The sequence below is a fragment of the Aythya fuligula genome, chromosome 2, assembly GCF_009819795.1.
Source record: "Aythya fuligula isolate bAytFul2 chromosome 2, bAytFul2.pri, whole genome shotgun sequence".
NCBI classification, from domain to species: Eukaryota; Metazoa; Chordata; class Aves; order Anseriformes; family Anatidae; genus Aythya; species Aythya fuligula.
In genome coordinates, this window is record NC_045560.1 from 31,391,113 (window position 1) to 31,409,098 (window position 17,986).

The following is a 17,986-nucleotide window of genomic DNA, read 5'->3' on the forward strand; positions in this document are numbered from 1 at the left end:
ATCTTGAACTAGGAGACCATCCTTCTGATGACTGACACTGCTCTGCCTATGAAACTTAAGCCTGAATGCACTGCAATAATAGGAATTTTCCAACTGTCTCTGCAAGGCAATCAGATTGGTTTTGAAATAAAACCAGCTTATTTCTTCTGTTAAATACAGGAAATGGGAATGTAAATCTCCTAATGCCAGTAGCTATTACTCTTTAACTATTTCATTGCAGGCTGTAAGAATTTCTGGGAGTCTATATGTATGTGCTGGGACTGCTAGAGCCTGTGCTGTTGAAATGTGTTGTACTAAGTGCATTGTGAGGCGCTCAGAAGAGGCAGTGGAACCACGTGCCACATGTGCATGTGGTTAGCAGAGCTAGGGCCTAGATACTCAGACTTTTTAGTTCCTTATAATTCTGGAAATGAGAAAAAATAATTTAACAAATCTTTTCCAGATATCTGATATGTGCCTTGGAAGACTAAAGATATTTAAAGATGTTCAGGTTAAAGGTTGAAAGATGTTCATTAAATGGAAGTGTTAAATTCCCTAAAGTGTGGGGAAAATGAAACTGTTACTCTGTGTTCACAGGTAATTTAAATTGAAAGAAGGAATATTCCAGAGGCACCATTTTACTGCATGATCATAAAGGTTTCTTTCTGTTACTCATGTTGGAATGTCATTTTTACTAATTAAAAACAAAACAAAACAAAAACAAAAACAAAAACAAAAAACAAAAACAAAAACAAAAACAACAGGGAGATGCAAGCTTCCAGCTTCCCTGTGTGACTGTCTTCAATCTATCTTAAAGCAATTTCTAGAAAATACTACGTTAAAACAAAGCTTTGTTATTGACTACAGGTAAATTCCTTTTTATAAAGGAAACTTACACGTACACCTTGATGGTGTGTTTCAAGACTCTGAGTATAAAAATATCTCCATTTTTAAAGGTCAGCCCTTGTCAAGCCATCTCAAACTGAACACCTGTTGCTCTTCCTGACTATCGGCTGGTCTAGTAAAATAATTCACTTTCCCTTACAAACTGGTTTATAATTTTAAAATTTTCTTGATAAAATATTTTAAAGTGAAAGATACATCATGTCAGGAGCTGAATTCTGAAAAAAACACCTAGTCAGGTGCAAGAAAATACTGCACTAATTTTCAGTTTCACAGAATTCTGCCTGGTGAGTCTCACCCAGGACAACCTGCAGAGCTGGCGAGCAGGAATCTGGAATAACAGCAGCAGCCCTGGGTGTTGGCTCTCTGCTCTGTGGCACCATAGCAATTTGGGAGCGGCTTTGTTTAATTAATAATCAAAATACGCCACTTGCTGCCTTTAGTTTTGTTAGGGAAAAGGACAGAGAGCAGCTGTGGCTGGTCACAGTAATGAGGTTTAAGTGTTATGGGAGATGAGAGAGACCCTTTTCTGTTCATGAAAAATGGTATTGTCTTCCTTTGTCTTTATATATTTTATGAAGGATAGTATTTTGTTCTGAACACAGTGGACAGGACATCTTAATGCAGCACTCAGTTAGCAAATATGAGACATCTAAAAGTTAATGCTGAATTTATTGTGCTGGTTAAACAATAGCTTGCAGCTAAGTTATCCAGAGAATGTGACTGTAGTTTTTGCTAACAGGAATTGAATTGGATATAACAGTAAATGCAAATAAAAGCTCCACCCTGGATTTTTTTTTTTTTTTTGGTTATATCTTTCTCCACTTTTAAGATTGCATTATTCTCCAGTTCATGCTATACCAGTGTTAAAGATTTTCATGATGGACCCAGAAGCATTTCTTTCCTCATTAGCTGCATGTGCCAATGTTGATATTTTGAAAAATAAATGCATATTTGGGAGCTGTAATAAAATAATAACACTACTTCTATGTTTTAATGAGAATGCTCCCCCCTCTACCAAAGGCTTGTTAATAGCTACTGCACCATGTACATCTTCAAAATAACAGTGGAGTTGGATCTGGAGCATTTTCCTCCCTCCCTCCCTCCCTCCCTCCCTTCCTTCCTTCCTTCCTTCCTTCCTTCCTTCCTTCCTTCCTTCCTTCCTTCCTTCCTTCCTTCCTTCCTTCCTTCCTTCCTTCCTTCCTTCCTTCCTTCCTTCCTTCCTTCCTTCCTTCCTTCCTTCCTTCCATCCTTCCATCTTTCATTTCATTCAGCCTTTTCCTGAGGGACAAAACTATGACTAAGGCAACCTTTTTGAATGGACAGACTGGAGATCTGGAGTGTTATTTGCTGTCAACAAATACTTTACAACTACTAATAAAAAAGATTCTAACAAATTTTCCCACAACTTACTTTACAATGCAAAGCTAGTTTGAAGCACAAGAGCAGTACCATGGTATTAATAAGTGTTTTGGAAAATGTTAATATTTGTGTGTCTATTATTTCAATTTTTGATCAAAGTGTAGATTTTTTTTCTGTTTCAGACTGTCATTTTGAAAAAAATCCATTTGGGAATGAAAAGTAAGACTTTTTCAAAATTTCTCATGCAAAAGAAATGAAAATTGTTTAGAAAATGTTATTATTTTGGCTTCCCTTCCCACAATGAAATTGTGTTCCAGAGCATGGCCTCTAACTTGTGGATATCTGGTAAGATCTGTAAGCATGAAGAATGCTTTAAATGAAGGCATGAATCAGTCACAAAGTCAGTGCTTTACAAAGGAGTTAACCAGGTAGGCGGTTTGATGAGAAATTGGCAGGATGAAATAGACTAAGTCATAAAATGATAATGAGCACAAAAAGAGGCACAACCAATGGAATGGTGTAAGTAGTGCTTCACAGAAACACTTCTTCCACTCCTGGTAGAAAATAGGATAGTGGAATTTTTCCTGGAGTAAAACAGGGAGTTTAAGTGCTTCTTCAAGTGCAATGAGGCTTTTGAAAATATGAGAGCAAAATTTTCAAATTTTTGAAGTGGTGATTCATTTGAACTGGAACTCCAGAACAAAATATCAGGGATATTTGAGAAATTTTGGACTTAGGTACACAGCCCAGTTTTGCATCTGAGTCTTACTGTTGTTGAAGGTACCTAGGATTGTGTCACCTATGCCAGGGCTGCCAGAGCAGAGCAATGTACATGCACGCAGTGGTGAAGTAATCAGCAGGTCACAACACAGTGAGACTAATGTTTGAAAAAGCTGTCTTTTGTGTGGAAAATCTCAGCTTACATGGTATGATACACTGAGATATTTTAATCCCTGAAGGAATAAAATCAGCCTACTCAGCACTGAGGTTATGTTGGGAGATAGCAGAAATGAATGTACTGTCATTTTGATAGATAGAGTACATCTAGTTTATAATTACAGACGATCCATTAAGCACATAGCCAGGTGCCTCCATCCTACACTGTTCCTTACTCTCAGTCACAGAACTTACCATTTCATCTTGTGCAAGCTTTGCTATATTGCTGGACACCTCTTCAGGGTATGAGAAGAATTTCACTTCTTCCAGACCAGGTGTTAAGGTTAAACTAGCTGAGGTATGCCTGTGGGTCATGTGTAAGTGCTCAGCCTTGTACTGGTTCCTGGCCAGTTTCTGGGAACTGGCTTTGAGCTGAGGCACCAGCCTAGAGTGAGCGTCCCACACCCCAAATGACGTGCATGCATGATGATGCATGCATGTGTGATTACAGTTCTTGGTTTTAAGATAATGTGGCAAGGCAAGTTTTTTGTTACCTGCCTTAAATTTTTTAATTCACTCCCTCATTTTTCAATTTTTTTTTTCATGGTTATACAGATGTCAAGATTTAATAACCTTTGAAACACCTAATGTAGACATCTAAGTCACGCACACGGTGAAGCATGTATGTGTTCAGGCATCCTGATACCGGACGTGCTGGCAGAAATGTCCTGGAACCACCTTCCTCGTAATTCCTGCTTTTAGCTCACTTGCAAAGCTAATTGGATAGAGTTTCTCAGTGTAAGCTGTAGCTTGGCTTCTGTTTCAGCTTGGTTTAATGACTAATCTCCTTCCAGTCTATATATGTTTAATCAGGAGGTGACCTAGGTCAGATAATATGTCTGCTGCAAATGTTCTACTTGCAGCATGTTTCATTAAACGATAGCAAATCTGTTCAGAATTCCTGCTATGCAGATCCCTTTCAAATCACTTTTACTGAAGGAGAGAATACGTGTTAGACTGTGAATGGCTGCCTCTCCATTTCTTATTTCCTTCCTGTTTTAAAGAGCAGTTTCAGGGCTACAGTATACCCATGCTATATATATCTGTGAAGGTTTCCGTTTCTCAAGCTGATGCTAATTTAAGTTTCAAAGAACTTCCTTCTGTATTAAGCAATTATTTATAGAATGCTTAGACTTAAATATTTTGTTCTAAATCTCAAGCCTGCCCTAAATCTTGTCCACTTTCATCACTGTCATTTTTCTGGTTTCTAATCAATGTCAATCTCTATGTATCATTAAAATCTGCTTTATGAATTTCAAATTTCTGTGTCTGTCTATCAAATCTACATTTTTTGTCATCTATCTGTGTATGACTGTACACACAAAGACAGTGCAGAAATGACATGGGGTCTTGCCAAAGCAGTGACACAGCAGGCCTCTTTCAGTTAATATTCAGAAATGGGAAATAAGCTTTCTTCATGGCCATTTCAAGCATTTCATATCCATTAAGATCATTTCTTGCTGTTGCAAAACTGAAAAGCCTCATGGGCTTTTCTGCTTGTTTTGTGCAGAGTGATGTCAATGCTACCCATCTGAGGTTTTTCATCATGGTCAACAACCAACATACAGCACTAACAACAAGTAGTGACACCAATAATCCTACCCTGGGGAAAACAAACAAACAAACAAACAAACAAGCCACATGAATACCTGCTCTCCTATGGGTGAATCTACTCCAAACCAACAAGCCATGCCTGGGGAGGGGGACTGTCAGATTGGAGGAATCTGCCCATTGACATGGCATGTGCTGTCTCCAGTGGGTATCAGGCCTCCCATGGCAGCACCTGGTGGAAGGTCCATGGCACGGCTGGTGGTTCAAGGAGATGGCTGCCTCTCCAGTGGCCCAGGGCTGAGCAGTGCCTCCTGCTGCTAAGGGGGCCCAGAAATGAGAGAGCATATTCTGCTAAACTGCTGCTCTGAGAGAAATCTAGGGAAGTTTTTCAAACAATAGCCTGCTCAACAAAGACCCTAAACATACCCATGTAGGGAAAAGCTGTCATTCTGACCCTGGCTATTTTTTCTTTACTTTCTGCTTATTGCAAATGAATATGATGCCTTTCCCCCCCTCTAATATTATGGGCTTGGAAGGAGCATAAGAAACAGAATATCCTGTCAAATAAAATGACAGGGAACGGTTGCTGAATGCTTGATCACTCTTATCATATTGTTTACAGGCTCCTTTTGCATTGTAAAGGCTCAGGAAGACCTTTGGTCCCTAACCTGGTCATGTTAAGTTCATTGCTGAGGGTGAGGCCCTGCTGCATGCTCAGTGGAGTTATTGTGTGTGGAAGAGAATTAAGGGGCAGCCGCTCTTACACAGGCTGCTTTGTGTAAACTGGGCTGGGAGGAGAGATGTGTCCTGGAAATTAAACCCCTTCCTCTCTGCTTCAGCTGTGCCTCTGCAGAGGGAGTGGCGTAACTGCAGGCTCACTGCTGCAGCTGGCTGCAGAGCTTTTCTTGCTGTGTTTGCTTAGCTGGGTGGACTCTCTGAGACAAGGGAAGGTGAACAGGAGCTCTGACTGATATACCTGTTTTGCATAAGATCCTTGAAAAAGATGTGACAGCCATTGACAGCCCTTTCTGTTTCTTTCCTCACTGGATGCAGCTCTGTGCTGGGGGAGGAAGCAGAGTCAGGATGGTGACCCGCATGCTTATGGTGTGAACTTCTATGAAGGAGTGACTGCATCAGTTAGTAAGGGAAGAACCACTGATGTCAACTACCTGGACTTCTGTAAGGATTTTGACATGGTCCCACAAGACATCCTGATCTCTAAATTGGAGAGAGATGGATTTGACAGGTGGACCATTCAGTGGATAAGGAATTGGTTTGAAAGTTGCACCCATAGACTGGTGGTCAATGACTCTATGTCCAGGTGGAGGTCTTGGGACCAGTACAGTTTAATATCAATGATATAGTGGGATAGAGTGCACCCTCAGCAAGTTTGCAGATAACACCAAAGTGAGTGGTGTCAGTCAATGTAACATAAAGAAGAGATGCCATCCTAAGGGATCCAGGCAGGCTCGAAAAGTGGGCCCATGTGAACCTAATGAAGTTCAACAAGTCCAACAAGTTGCTGCACCTGTGTCAGGGCAATCCCAGACAGGAGTACAGACTGGGTGAAGAACTTATTAGGAGCAGCTTTAAAGAGAAGGACTTGGGGTTTCTGGTGGACAAAAACCTTGACATGATCTGGCAGTGTGTGCTTGCAGCCCAGAAGGCCAACCACTTCCTGGGTTGCATCAACAGAGGAGTGGGCAGCAGGGAGAGGGAGAGGATTGTCCCCCTCTGCTCTGCCCTTGTGAGGCCTCACTTGGAGTGCTGCATCTAGATGTGGGGTCCCCAGCACAAGAAGGGTGAGGAACTGTTAGAGAAGGTCCAGAGGAGGACCACAAAGATGATCAAGGGGCTGGAGCACCTCTACTATGAAGAAAGGCTGAGAAAGCTGGGGATGTTCAGCCTGGAGAAGAGAAGGCTCCAGCATGACCTTACTGCAGCTTTTCAATACTTAAGGAGGACTTATAAAAAGATGGAAAGCAACTTTATGCTCAGTCAGTGATGACGGGACAAGGGAGATTGGTTTTAAAGTAAAAGAGGGGAGATTTATTTTAGAGGTTATGAGGAAATTCTTCACTCAGAGGGTGGTGAGGCACCGGAACAGGTTGCCCAGAGAGGTTGTGGATGCCCCATCCCCGGAGGCATTCAAGACCAGGTTGGACAAGACCCTGGGCAACCTGATCCAGTGGTGGTGTCCCTGCCTATGGCAGGGGGGTTGGAACTAGGTGATCTTTAAGGTCCCTTCCAGCCCAAGCCATTCTATGATTAATTCCATGATTCTATGATTTCTGCAGCATAGGAAAGGATGCTCTTATCTACTGCAAGCCTTGTAGGAACAATTACAACCACTCTTGACATGAATAACCTTGAGCAAGTGCTTAGCACAGTCTGCAGTGAATAGCTGCATTGTGAAGGGTTTTGGCTCGCTTGTGTTCCCACTGGTGTTTTAGAAAGAAGGCTCACAAGGTAAATGAAGATAAATAGAATCAGTAATATAATAAACCAGAGAATGACAAAGAAGAGTTGAGCAACAATCAAAACTTTGTAAAGGGACAAAAAGCTTACCCTCAATGACACATGCCCATTTCAGGCACAAATACAGGCTGGGCAGAGAATAGTTTGACAGCACCCCCAAGCAGAAGGACCTGGGGGTATTGGTTGATGAAAAGCTTGGCATGAGCCTGCAAGGTGCACTCGCAGCCCAGAAAGTCAACCCTATCTTGGGCTGCATCAAAAGCAGCACGGCCAGCAGGGCGAGGGAGGGGATTCTATCCCTCTGTCCTGCTCTTGTGAGACCCCACCTGGAGCACTGCCTTCAGCTCTGGGGCCTCCAGCACAAGAAGGATGTGGAAGTATTAGAACAAATCCAGAAGAAAGCTATAAAGTTGATCAGAGGGCTGGAGCACCTCTCCTATGAAAACAGGCTGAGGGAGTTTGGGTTGTTCAGTCTGGAGAAGAGAAGGCCCCGTGGAGATCTTATAGTGGCCTGCCAGTACCTAAAGGGGGCTGCAGAAAAGCTGGGGAGGGACTCTTTGTCAGGGAGTATAGGGATAGCACAAGGGGTAATTATTTTAAACTAAGAGAGAGTAGGTTTAGATTAGATGTTAGGAGGAAATTCTTCACTCAAAGGGTGGTGTGGCACTGGCACAGGTTGCCCAGAGAAGCTGTGGCTGCCCCATGCCTGGTGGTGTTCAAGGCCAGGCTGGATGGGGTACTGGGCAACCTGGTCTAGTAGGAGGTGTCCCTACGCATGGCAGGGGGGTTGGACTTAAATAATTTTTAAGGTCTCTTCCAACCCAAACCATTCTATGACTCTGTAATTTCTGGGTTATTTCATTTTGCTACTAACTATTTTATACAGCTAAGATAAAGGATCTCTTAGTGCAAAAAAACTTCTATCTTACTGAGAATCTTAACTAAAAGTTGATTTTATTTAAATGGCATTTTTAATGGTTGTGAACATTCTTTTAGTTTATTAATAATAATAATTATCTGTCAGGGTGACAAAATGATACTGGAGTAACTTTTGAAAAAAATCATCTAGAGAAGTATTTCATTATTTACACACAAATATAGAATGAAACTCAGTCTTTTTTTTTTTTTTTTTTTTTTTTTTTTTTTTTAATTCATTTACTAGCTAAATTAATCCGAAAGTCCTTTCTTTGGCCATGCCTCTAGTTCCTTTTCATCTTGGTCCTGGAAGGTCAAGCTTAGCCTGCATCCATGAGGAAGCTGCATGCTAGTTATATGGGAGGGAGAAATGTGTGACTGCTGTTAGTGGAGAGGAGAAATCATATCTGTAATGTAGCTTCTCCCTTGTTCCTCTACTGCCTTCCAGAATTAATTTTGCCTTTGACATTGTTTTCTTTCTTTTTTTTTTCCCCTCTTAAATCAAGGAATGATGCAAAGTTTATGTAGTCAGACCAGGTAACAGTGAGAAGGAGAACTGAGAGGTAGTGTTTTTTATGAAAACAAATGAAGAAATACACCGTTCTTATGTTTTTAATATCCAATATTTTGCATTATATTAACCAAACTAGTGGTTTAGTGACATGGGTTGCTAACAAATTTATCATGCTCATTTGTAGTCTCTCGCTGTCTTATCCAAAGAATGAGCTGAATTATAAAGGTGAATTTTAGGTCCATGTGGTAGATGTGGTTTTGTCAAAATGAAAAAGAAAAAAAGAAAAAAAAAAGAGCTGCATAAAGAGAGAACTTTTTTAAAAATTGTATTTATTTTCCAAAATTTAGTTAATTTGTAGTGTGGCTAATCCTTTTGATTCTACCTAGTGCTGTAATTTGTGTTGCAGATCAATGTAGTAGTGTGAAACACCTTAGGAGTTCACACGGCTCCTTGAAATCTCCCCGTGGTGCAATTTTCAGGTTAACCTTTCCAATTCTGTAAGCAGTGAAGCAGTTATTGCAATCTTATGCTGCTAGGCAATACAGTATAGTAGATGTATTCAATTAGTACCATTTCCTACCTCATGGTTAGGCCTGCTTTCTTGTCATTTACTGGAAAATACACTTGGATACTTGATACATTTCTTATAGGATGTTGTTTTTTTATACTGTGTTCACTTATGTTTTTTACATGTCAACGAAGAGATCTCACTAGCCCGACCAACACCCAGAATGATTTTATGTAATCCCAAATGTCTCAGACATTTATAACAGATTCTTTAAATCTAGAGCAATTGCTAAAATTAGGGTGAGAACATTCAGTTTAGGTAGTGACTTGCCCTTAGAGCAGAGATTGAGATGATCTGTATTTTCCAGTAAGAGCCTTAATCAGATGGCAAACAATTTTTGGTTAGCATTTATCTACATCAGTTTGCATCTAAAAGAAATCTGTACTTTAATTCAGCATCTACTCTTTCCTAATTATGTCTTCAACAGTGTAAGCTGGTCTTGTTTAGTAAACAAGCTAATATTTATCTGCTGTTCTATTCTGGTCACATGAAGCCTAGCTTATACAGGAGATGACTTTGAAAATTTTCTGTAATCTTTGCACAGTAATCACCTTGGTAAGTATGCGGACAATCACAGATAAGTTTTGTTCCACAGAGAGGTGTATAAAGTAGTAATTAAAGCTAACATTTACCAGGAGGATGTAACCTTTCTATTTCAAGCATTTTATAAATAGAGATTATAACCACCCCCACATAACTGCAGAAACACATTTAGAACGTGCTTGATATTTAATGCATAGTAAATTTATATCCTTCGTATGGGAAGTAAAATAGGCAATTAAAAATGCTGACAAGAGAGACAATATGTTACAAGTATGTGACTAAATTGCATTGATGTGCCTGAAAAGTTCCTGAAAAGCACTTGATGTGTAGATAAGTCCCTGAGGCACATTGAGTGTTAAGTCCTCATACGCTCATGTATGCCCACCTTCAGGTACATATCGACATCAGTGCATCTGTCCTAAATCAGACACTTTATGCTAATAATGATTTTGATTTAAGAGTAATACTGCTAACATAAGAGAAAAAAAAAATTAAGAAATCCTCAAGACTTGGATGGTAATTGGCTGTGAACTGAAAACTAAAGCTCTTCTCTTGTCCATCACTGCCTTCTAAACAGAATGTGTCTCCCTTCGTGATAGATTTAGTGCTGTCCCTTTACTCTTGTAGCCAGCTGTGATCTGTAGTGAATGTCCTGACTTTAAACTGAAGCTTTTCCCTTGAATTTGAACAAAGCCAACTAGCATTTAAGTACTTGATTAACTTCTGATAAGCTTGTAATAATCAAGAAATTATTATGATTGTTTAAGCATGTATCAAAATGCACCAAGAAGTGCAATAATAATACATCAGCTACCATATTTTCCCAACATCAAAGCACAGACAGTATTGTTTAATAGGAAAATTGCAGAGACCCATAGCTTCAGAAGTGGCCTCACCAGGGCTGAACAGAAGTGCAGGATCACCTTCCTTGACTTGCTGGTAATGCTCTGCCTAATGTAGCACAGGAGGCTATTGAATGGTTTTGCCACAAAGGGACATTGCTGCCTCCTGCTCAAATTCTTGTCCACTAGGATCTCCAGTCCATTTTATGCAGAGTTATTTTCCAGCCACTCAGCACCCACCCTGCACTGGTGCATGCAATTATTACTTCCCAACTAGGGCATGCACTGAGGCACTTCTCAGCACTGGGCTGCTAAAAAGGCAGCCCCTAGGTGAACCTCATGAGCCCTTTGTTGAGCCTCATGAGTTCCCTGCCTGCCCATTTCTCCAGACTGTTTTGAAGTCCCTCTGAAACACCCATCTGGTCTGTTAACTACTCCCTCTGATTTTGAATCATCTCCAGACTTGCTGAGCTATCTGTCCTATCATCCAGGTGACTAATGAAGGTGTCAAGAATATTGACCCCTGGGGTACACCACTAGTGAATGGCCTCCAGCTGGACCCTGTGCTGCTGATCACAACTTTTTGAGCTTGGAAGTTCAGCCAGTTTTCAGTCCACCTTGATGTTCACTGTACTGCACCGTATTTCATCAGTTTGTGGGGGTGTTAGGTCAGAAAACTTTGCTAAAGTTGAGATAAACAATATTTAATGTTTTCCCTTCATCCACTGAGACTGTGTTTTTATACAGGGCTATCAGGTTAGTCAGACATGTTTTCCCCTTTTTAATTCATACTGATTTCTGCAAATCACCTTCTAGATTTTTATGTTTCAAAGTGTTTTCCAGGATTTTTTATCCCATCACTTTCCTTGTGATTGAGCTAAGTCTTTACTGGCCCAAAGTTCTTTGGATCCTTTTTCTTGTCCTTCTTGAAGGCAGAAGTGATATTTGCTGTCTTCCAGTCCTGAGGAACCTCTCCTGGTTGCCATGATCTTGCACAGATAATCAAGAGTAGCCTCATGATTATATTAGCCAGCGCCTTCAGCACTCATTGGAACAACCCATTGTGTTCTCTGAATTTCTGAGAGCAAATCTAACCAGTAAAGCCAAGGTGAAGAGGGCACTGATTATCCTAGTCTTTTCTATGTTCTCTGTCATCAGGGATCCTGCCCCATTCAGCAAGGGGGGCATATTTTTCCTAGTCTTCATTTTGTGGTTGGTACCCCCGTACAACCTTCTTCTTGCCCTTCATATTCATTACCAGATTCAGCTTGAGTTCAGCTTGAGGTTTTTTTTTTTTTTTTTTTTTTTCCTATCCTGCATGAAAGTACAGCATCTCTGTATACCTCCAGTGTCTCCTGTCTCTGCTTTGACCTCTGTTATACTTCCTTTTTATGTTTGAGTTTCATCAGGAACTTCCTGTTCATCCATGCACATCTTCTACTGTCTTTGTTTGACTTCCTGCCCTTCAGCTGACATGTTTCTGGGCATGGATGAGGTTATCCTTAAAAGTCAACCAGCCCTCTTGGACCCCTCTTCTCTCCAGGACCATGTCCCATGGGACTGTTCCAGACAAACCCTGAGCAGACTGAAATCTCTTCTCCTGAAGGCCAGGGTTGTGATCTATTTGCTTTGTTTCCTTCTCTCAGGATCCTGAATTCCACAATGTTAAGGTCACTGAGTCTATGACATTCACATTCCTGACAGGTTCATCCTTGTTGTATGATGTCCATCAATATCTTCCCTCATCGGCTCCTTTGTAACCTGTGTCAGGAAGTTATCCTCAACTCACTCCAGAAGCCTCCTGGATTGCGTGTGCTCTGCTGTGCTGTCCCTCAAGTAAATATCAAGGTGGTTCAAGCATTCCACCGCAAGGACCAGATCCATAATGGTGCCTCATCAGCATTCATTTGCTGTAGGCATACCCTTGGGATAGGCCCACTTCTTCCTTGTTTTGTTGGTTTTCAGATCCCTCACTTGCCCACTTTATCCAACAAGAACATAGGTTAATTAATTAGTGTTAGTATTCCAAATTAATTTTGGATACAAATACCTCTAATGTGTTATTTGATAATATGTTGTAAAGAAACTACAACTTTATTAGAGAATACTTTGTTGTGGTGAGGCAAAGGGGACTATTTAATTGTTGGAAGCTTTTGGTGTCTAAATAGTTTCTGCTGAGAACATTAGCAGCAGTCTTAGTGAGCAATTATATTTTTTTTTTTTCTCCTGTAACATCATGCAAAGCAATCTGTATTTCTATAAATGAAATACCCTTAAAAGCACATCTTTTTGTTCTGGTTCCATCACTGAGATTTGCCAAAACATTCAGAATTTAAGCATACATTTAGATAATATATATATATATATATTTATACTGTTTTAAATTACTGTTCTTATGGAAGGTTTTACTTGTTTTTCAACTTTGCTGTTTCAAAATAAGCTTATCAGCCTGAAGTCTTTTTGGCAACTTTCCTCTGTGGTTACTTCGTAGTTCGAACATTTCTGTAATTTATTATCATATAGTCACAAATATATTGAATCTACATGACTGAAATATGACAAAGTATTTACTAGCATTGGCAATACTTAGTATTGTTAGACTTGGAACAACAGCTTTTTCTTTAAATTAATTTTAACTTTACCTGGAGAAATGGTAGCTACTTTAAGACCTCTAGCTAAAACTGTGGAATTATCTGTTTACCACAAATATTTCTGGAATTTACTCTTTCTCAATGACATTGTTACCTCTGGGTTAGTTTATGGCTCAGTAGAGCATGTCATGAAATTATATAGCACACGGAGAATTTTCTTTAGCTTTCTTGGTGAGTCATCCTTTCTCCACCAGAAGGACACGTATCCCTTGATTTATTTCAGTGCAGGAAGGAAAGGCTTTATGCTTTAAGGCATCTGCATTGGTTATAAAACTGTGGATGTTCTCTTTCATTTATCTTAGCACAGTGCCTTTTTTCCCTTCATTTCAAGTATTCAAATGACCAATAGAACACATTTCACAGTCAGAAAAAAAGCTATGCTAATTACTTTATTACTTTATTTATTTATTTATTTATTATTCCCATTCATACGAGCTGGGTAAATGCATCTCCACTTCTTTGCCCTGCTACATGTTTTTTGTGTGATCTTAATCTGCTGATGTTTTAGTTACTTCTATATAAAAACACAGATAACTAAACATCCTTAGACCCTGTGAGTCTTTTCAAGGTAAATAACCAAAAGATGTATCAGTCTCTTGAATACTACCCATTTATTATAGGCAACCTTCAGGCAGCATAGCTGTCTGAAGGTAACAGCATTGCCTAACGCCTAAGCTGTCTGGTCATTTGTACTCCAGCGATGCCCTATAACTGTACTTGAGGCTGTACAAGTTCAGCTTACTCTATAGTCAACACATGTGGTCAGGAAAGACAGCCTTCATGTATCTCTAAGAAGACTTGTAGTTCTACCTGATGGTGTTAATGTAGTGGACACCACATAAGCACTTAAGATGGGCTCACATTTGCATGTTAGCCTTCTAGAATGATTTCATGAAATAATACTTATTATTTTAAAAGTCTCTATTGAACATTAACAAAATTGTTTATTGGCTCTTATACACACACACACACACACACAACAAGAACAAACAAACAAACAAAAACCTCAAAAACTTTATTTCTCTTTAAAGGAGTGTCCCACCTCCCATATCTTTAGTTGAAGAAAGCAGAACAACCCATAATGTGTTTTCAGTAGAGTGTGGTTTTCTATGGATTAATTTGTTTGGTTAGTAAATAAGAAAGGGCATTCTTCCAAGGAAGAAAAGATAGAGTTTCCAGGCTCAGTGTAACAACTGCACTAAATCTTTGAAGTCATTCAGGCCTGTTGGAAGTTCATTAAAGGATTTTGGCATTTTTGTCTTTTTTTTTTCATTAAGACCAAGAGTATACAAATTAATGAGAACTAAAGCCACTTAGGACATGAGGGAATATTTCTTTCTATTAGGGTGAGATTTTGCCTCAGGGAGTATGTACATGTGAAAATATTTGATAACAGTGAAGTATATTGTATGTGGAACTGTTTTCCAAGTTTGTTTCATGGTTCTCTGATAGAAATGTTCAAGAAATGTGTAAAATCACAGCCCTACCTGCTTTTAGTCTTGAAACAACAAAGATAACAAAAACATCTTGTCAGATCAAGGCTCCTTTTTTTCTACCCTGTACAATAGACCTTAACTTAGCTTCTTTTCTAGTCAGTCACTGTCATCTTCCCTGTGTGTGGACATAGGCAGTGAAGACAGAAGTGTATATATACCTATGAACTCAGTTCTCCCCAGCTGTCTCAGTACTAAATAGCAGAATGGTTTCCTGTGTGCCAGCCTTTTACAAACAATGTACTGGGGACTGGCAGCCAGGGTGTGCTGAATTGAGTGATCCTTAGAGTACATGGAAAAAAGAAGACATAGTAGATCTTTTAATAGTATTTTTAGGCTCTTTTCTGAAGCCATAACCAAATCCAAGCACCAAAAAACGGGAGCGTTTTCTCAAGAGCATTATAACCTTGAAAAACTGTCACATATAGCATCTTCTCTCTCTTTCATACAGGTCACATATATGCAAAGGGTGACTTGATGAATATCTACTTAAGAATAACTGGATTTGGAATTATAAGGAAATTTGGAAATGCAGTGCTTGATATGTCAGTGTGAACTGAAGGATGGCTCTACTGCGTTTGGATTCTTTCTTATTAAAAATAAAGGGTATTGCTGTGTGTTTTCTGTCATTCTAAATGTTTCTAAGCAAAAATCTGATACCTTTTAAAAGAAAAATGTTTGCTGAAATGAATCTACATGGTCAGTTACTTTACAGTGCACTGTAGCAACCCAACATGGTAAGTGATGAACATCATGAGCACCTTGAATAACAAGGAAAATGTATGAATATTTGAATTGTTAATTCTGGAGATTTTCTGTTGAAGGAATAAATATTCCTCCCCTTTTCATTGGCATTTATGGACATTTTAATTACCGTGGGGACTTCTTGTTTCCATCTCATGCACTCTGAGGATCTGTGCAAACCTTTGGAACAAAGGAAGAAAGAAAAGGAAACACAGCAATGACTTGGTCAGTCCTGTGTAGGACACCTCAGCATTTGGAAATTTCTCTGTGTCAGCCTTTGGCAAGAACACGTGTAGTACATGAACCAATCCACAGTATATCAGTCTTATTTTGCAAGACAATGTTACTTTTGCCATTTAAGTGCTGAGGTGTCCCACAGTCTCTTGTCTCCACGGTACACAAAGTTATGGTGGCTTTTCTTTTGTTCTGGTTCCTCGCAAATATTTGCACACTGAGAAATGTTTTAGCTCTGCAGACCAATGCATCAGCCATCTGCCTAGAAAAGCCAACGCCTTTCTGCTTTGAGACGGATACATAGGGGAGGATCCTGTTCTGTCGGTTCACAGATTCCTGTGCCTCACCTCACTGACGTTAAGTCCACGTTTGTTTGACTACCCTTGGTCTGATTACAACAGATAAGTCCAGGCAGTGAAATAGGTATGGATATGTGAGCAAGTGGCAATAAAGTTTGCTTTCCAGAATATGTCGTGGTCAGAACAAAGGCAGAAATCAGAGAAGTCTTTTACATGAAATAGTTGTTTCCATAGGTGATACTACGCTCATGTTAATATTAGCATCCATGTGTATAATATAATGGTTATGAATTCTATAAAGTGCATAAGCTACCCAGATCGGTTTTCTCAGCTATAGGTCCTTACATTATGCTTGAATTCATCCTGTTTAAAATAGCTACTGCTCTCACACTCACATATGCTGTCTTTTGTTCTCCTTCTTTAGCTCTAAATTGAACAGAGGTCAAGTAAAGCTGGTTATTTTAATTCTGGTTAAACAAAAACCAACCAACAACAACAACAACAACAACAAAAAGGAACAGTTTCCCAATCTATTTTAAGAAATTGAAGTAAACAGCATGAATAAAGATCTGCCCATGAATATTGTGAATACTGTGGCATGCCAGCAGTCATTTATTTCAAAAGACAAAAGGGGAAAGAATCATGCTGTGTCTTTCCTTGCACAGGTTACAGAAATGTTATCTTGTCCCTGAGCAATAAGAATTTAATCTCAGATCTGAATTTCTGTTTCATCAGGTCAGATAATCTCCAAGGAAGAGAGGGCAGAAAGATAGTATCAGCTGTAAAATTACGGATGAATGTTGAGCTAAACTGTGAACAGAAAAAATGTTGCGCAACATTCAGGGTGTTTTTTACCTGAATATCTAGCTCCACCAAAAGGATTGTATCTGAATCTTTAAGAATCAGATAAACTTAGTTCTATTTTCTCAAGGTTACACATTTCAGCCTGATGTCTATAGGGATTTGAGAAGTGAAAGAGGAGGGCTGAATTCCATTTGGCCACTTAGCGTAGCAGATCTCATCTGACACAGAGGGATTCCTGCGCCTGTAACATTTCTGGGAAGTGGTTGCTGTCTGCTTGGATGGATGGTGCATCAAAGCTGTCAAAAAATTCTGTAGTGGAAAATATAGTTCTATATTACAGATGTAGTCTGTATCTGTAAGACCTTTGGAAATAGATCCTGATTTTCTTCAAATGTCAAAGTCACAAGCATTGTAGTGTATATGCACAGGTCAGCTTTCTTCCTAGAATGAAACTCAATGATCTGTATATTGTTCTGAGTTTTTTTATTGTTTAAAATATGTTCTTTATAATAAGGAAAAGGACAGTAGGTTCCAGGACTTGAGTTAATTGTTTCTTCCACAATGCCAATAATTGATAATTCTACCATTTATTTTCTGTTACAGCAGTGAGATGAGACTGTGGAGTTTAGCATTACTGAGCCAAGGTGAATTCAGGACTATAGTCCTGAATCACAAACCTTTTGAATTGATCTACAAAAAAAGTGACCCAAATGTAATCCATAGGCTTGCAGAAAATAATAATTGGCATGCAACTTTCAGATCAAGCAAGGTGACACCCATCTGGTTGTAGCTAAGCAGAAGAAGCATAAATACAGGAGTTTGGTGCTTTTATAGGGACTAAGGTGTATTTGATTTGATTAGCTAGTTTTCTAACTTGAAACACTACCTGTTGCATCACAGATACGAAGCGAGAAACATGACAATACTATCCATTTTCATTTAAGCCTGTGCCAGCCAAGGTTAATATATTCAAGTGTGTATTTTATTAGCAATTGTTATCAACAGTGAAAAATGAATAAATCTGACTTTGACTGAGTGAGAACAGCCAATATATGCTATCTCCAGAAAAAACAGAGCCAAGGCTGCACATCTGGATTTCTCAAAACTGTGAATTGTCTGAGGACAACCACAGATATGAGATGTGGGTTGAATTTGGTAAACTTATCTCAG